Source organism: Nannobrachium achirus, assembly GCF_963921795.1.
Source record: "Nannobrachium achirus genome assembly, chromosome: 5".
NCBI lineage: Eukaryota > Metazoa > Chordata > Actinopteri > Myctophiformes > Myctophidae > Nannobrachium > Nannobrachium achirus.
In genome coordinates this window covers 52784622-52789621 of record NC_137814.1, presented here as the reverse complement: position 1 = coordinate 52789621, position 5000 = coordinate 52784622, and positions in this window count along the sequence as shown.

Below are 5000 nucleotides of genomic sequence, written 5' to 3'. Positions count from 1 at the left end.
AAGAGTTTGGCCTTACCTTGACTTTTGCCAAGATCCCACAAATTATCTGTTTTCCTTCAGTTTGTTCTACATGTCAACTCTCTCTCTCTCTCTCTCTCTCTCTCTCTCTCTCTCTCTCTCTCTCTCTCTCTCTCTCTCTCTGGTCGTATCGCTGACACCTGTTGAAGTGTCTGTCGTTGGCTCTTATTCACTTTAAATGTTCTCACCCACCTTCTATTAGTGACCTCAAGGAGGTGGAGTTGCAGTTGTCTTTGATCAATATGAAAATGTTGTCCTCTTTTGAATGTGTGTTCCTTCATTTGAATCCCTTCACCTTCATCCACCTCTCCAGCTAGGTTCCTAAATGTCTACAGGCCTCCTACAAATGAATTTACCTCTTTCTCTTCACTGATGTCAAACATTGGCCAAATTGTCAAATATTATAAGAAAGAGGCAAACATTTATCGATATTTATCTGTGGAACCGATTCACACTAAATGTAAAGCCTCAACTCCTACAATTCCAAGTGCTTGTCAGGGTAGGGGTTCCCCAGTTCAAAATTCAAATATGATTAAGTTGGGGGTCACAACCTGAAAGGTTGAGAACCACTGCTATAAGCCACCAAATCTCTGTCTGTCCCGGGGATATCTTAGGCAGAGGCGTCATTTCAGAAAGAAATAGGGGGGTGGCAAAAAATAGGTTACCTTTAAAGGGATATTTCACTTAAAAAAAAACCTTTTGGTCATTTTATCATCTAATCAGGCTTTTATGAACACCCTGAACAGTTTTTAATTTGCTTGATTCAATATTTAGATACTTGATGTAAATGTTACCAGGCCCTCCAGGCCCAGGGCCTCTCCCCCACACACACCCATTGTAACTTCAAACTTCATTTTAACCATGATAGATTTATTAAAAACACCCATTATTTTTTTCTGGTGACTCAAACTACCCTCCTAATACGTGAGCAGGCCGTGTTTTTTTCAATAACTTTTTTCACTTATTTCTAATAATTATTTTTGTATTTAATTTTTTCCATTTTCCCAAAGAATTATTAAAAATAAATGAAAAAAGTTATTGAAAAAACACGGCCTGTTCACATATTAGGAGGGTAGTTTGAGTCACCAGAAAAAATAATGTGTGTTTTTAATGAATCTATCATGGTTAAAATGGAGTTTGAAGTTACAATGGGTGTGTATGTGGAGAGAGGCCCATAAGCTGTTTCCCTGTTGAAAGTGGAATATCCCTTTATGCTCCCATTTCTAAAATAACAATCTACACAGCTCTCAACGCGTCGCCACAACACCTTGAGAGCTTTGTAGATCAATTTTAGGCTATTTGTTTCGGTGAAAAAAAATATATATAATGACATTCCCAAAAATTAGGGATGCCTCGTTGAAAGTGGTTCATAAATTCATAGTTGCATAAAATAAAATAATTCTGTAATTATAACACGTGTGACATGTAGACAGAACTGTATCGATTGCAATGAAATCTGAATAATCTGCAAAAAAATCCAGATTTGGGGACATCAAACTCAATAGAAAATCAATATTAGAAGCAGAACGTACAAATCTATCACACAAAGTCAAACGTATGAGTGGTTAGCACCGCTGAAAAATCACAACCCCAAGAAATAAATCATGGTGTATTTCACAGAGTCAGACCCTGAGTTTCAACAGCCACATTAACACAGTTAATTAAGACAGCCTACGATCATCTTAAGAATAGGTGAAGGATCACAGGACTTACTGGATGCAAATAAGCTTTTAATACAAATCAACTTGCTTGGCCTTATGCAAAGCCAGTGAAATTCATTTGTGTTTAGGACACAGGGTGCAGAGTCATGTGGTGGAATAGTGACATTGAGAGTGTGACCTTTAGCTATTGGCAGTGGTGTAAAGTAATTAAGTACACTTACTCTATACTTTCACTTCTACTCCACTACATCTGATAAGAATTTTGTACTTTTACCAATTTCCAATATTTGAAAACTTGATTATTATTACAAAACATACAGTAACCACTTAAGCCCTGTAATATTTAGTACTATTTAAACTTTGGCCATTTGAAAATAGCAGGTCTACAAGCTCACAAAGCGTTGCATCGTGACACATTTTGAGCTTGTAGATCTGCTATTTTCAAAAGATCTTCATAAATATTGAATGAATATTATTATAGACATGATAACTTCTGCTAAAGAAGACAAAAAGTGAAGAGGGCTCAAAGCAATTTAAACTTTATTTAATGATCTGTTTTTGACAAGATATTACTATAGCATTCCCTTATTGAATTTTAAAGGACTAAACATCATCCATGATAATTATAATTAATTTAATGAATTACAAAGCATTAAATGTGCAACAATTAAAGGCCAAACAAAACAAAAAAATCACACCCGTGTGAACTGAGCGGTGGTTTACCCACCAACCCCTAGAGCTTCGAATTAATTTATATTTAATTAAAACAACAAATCTGCAGCACTTCTCGCGTGTAACGTTAAAATGTGGCTGGTCTCGCGAGGCATAAGTCTCCATTCGCCGCTGCAAAAGTGGGCTGATCTACAAGTCCACAATGCGTCACTGATCCAATAGGTTGTGGGCTTGTAGATTAATTAAAAGGGTGCTTGTTTAGCGACACCGACATACAGCGAAGAATAAACCTCCAGCTACTGAACTTTCCCTACACTGACCGTCCTCCGCCTAGCAGACAGTGCTTTGCCTCTTGAGTTAAACGTGCTCACGTTTCACACAATGTAACTTTAATTGATTCAGAATGATAACGAGTCAAGCTGAAACGGGCGACTCATTTGGTAGGGACGGGAAGGCAGACTGTTTACGAGACTTCTCCACCGAAAACACCGTGATTTCTTCTCTCACGAGTCTGCCTGCACGCAGCCACGTTCACGATAAAACTCCCTCCGTCCCTCTGTAGACTACCTAATTTGGTTCAAACGAAAACATAATCCATTGGTGTGATTATAATTGCTCGTTTCACATCGTGGTTGTTCCACGCTTCGCATAGACGATGCGATGATACTGCTCTTGCTTTTACCAACGCCAGTCGTCAGGCACGTGCACACAGACATCAAACGGGGCTTGAGCCCCTGCCTTTTTAAGAGAGAATTGTCCACCAAAGGGCCCTTTTAGAAATGTCAGCCCCTGCCTCTCTTAACATTCTCTGCACGTCCCTGACCAACGCGGTCCCTGACCAACGAGAGAGAGAGAGAGAGAGAGAGAGAGAGAGAGAGAGAGAGAGAGAGAGAGAGAGAGTGTTGTCTGCCTCAGTGGTGCGTGTTCCCCACACTCAAGCCCCCACCGTTGCGCTGTGTGTGTGTGTGAGAGAGAGGGAGAGAGAGAGAGGGAGGGAGAGAGAGAGAGAGAGAGTGTGTTGTCTGCCTGCCCTGCTCAATAGCGCCCCTCCTTTAACGTGTGTGTGTGTGTGTGGTCTGTGTGTGTGGTCAGGAGAGGTATGGCCGGCGACAGACATACACGGCAGGCGACAGACATACACGGCCAGTAACATCTTGAAAGCGAATCACAGGAGCGGCTACCACCGCTCAAAAAAAAAAAAAATCAAAACAGCAAGTAATCATGAATAAACAAACAAAAGAACATGATCATCATTTGACCTGCATGCTAGCACAGTCTTAGCTTCAATGCTGCTGAATTCCTCAAACTGTGGGATAAACTCCCTGTTGAACTTGGAACAGCAGACTCACTCCCTAGCTTCTGCCGTGGTCTGAAGACTCACCTCTTCAGATTCCACCTCGGCCCATTATAGCACTTAGGACTTACCCTCAATGACCATACATGTAATTTAGATAGCATTTTTTATATATTTTTTGGTTTTCATAACGTCTTTTTTACTGGTTTAGATTACTATTTCTATACATTCGATGTATTCATATTGATATATTGATGTATTACCTTGTATTTATGTTGATGTATTGATTTATTACCTTGCTTATTGTAAGTCGCTCTGGATTAAGAGTGCCAAATGCCTACATTGTAATTTGTAAATTGAATAAAATTCGGCAATCCTTTTTTTCTCCACCTTTTTATCACTGCCAAAATTAAATAACTGAAAAGAACACAGTAAACTAAAAACATTGCCATAAAATGTTGGTGAACTATCAAAGCTATAGTCAACTTTTTCTTGAAAAACGGATGCTAAAATAAAAATAATGTTTCGAAAATATTTTATAAAAAAAAAGCTTCATATATGTGTTTCTATTCAAAAATGTCCACAAAAAGCATAAAATAATGATAAAATAATAATTTTGGCCATTGTCAGACGGATGTAAACAAAGTGTCGGCCCTACAATGAAAAAGTTGACTATACTGTAGCTCCTTTAAATAACTGAAAAGAACACAGTAAACAAAAAACGTTGCCATAAAATGTTGGTGAACTATCAAAGACTCAAAGACGCTTTCAAAACTACAGGATCGGTAGAACTACAATCATAGTTTTGGTAACAAGATCGCCTTGTTCAAGAGCCTTTCTTGAAGAAATCAGTTTACTTTATTATTATTTATTAACCCTCACGTCCCTATTTTGGTCTAGAAATGTGTAAAATACAAATTAAAAAGATAAAAACATTGAAATAGTATTTTGTAAATCTTATTCCTAAATAGCTGATCTACATCTTCACAACGCATTGTGATGCAACATGGTTTGCTCTTGTACTACAGATAGCAAGTATTTTATGGCTGAAGTCAGTGGTTCTCAAAGTGGGGTCCGGGGTACTCCAGGGGTCCTTCCAGCAGCACAATTATTTTAACCTCTTTCGGCCAAATACATTGAGACCCACTGGCTAAAGTCATATACAAGCATTAAGCATAAGATATACTGCCATCAGAGCAAAGCCAAAAGGACAAGCCTCCTCAATTCTTCTTTTTTGGCTCCTCCTCCTCCTTGTGGAAGATGTTCCCGTCTCTCTGGGTCCAGCGCAGCTTGAAATCTGACATCCCTGCTTCTCCAGCATAGCATGCACCTAGAGAGAGAGAGAGAGAGAGAGA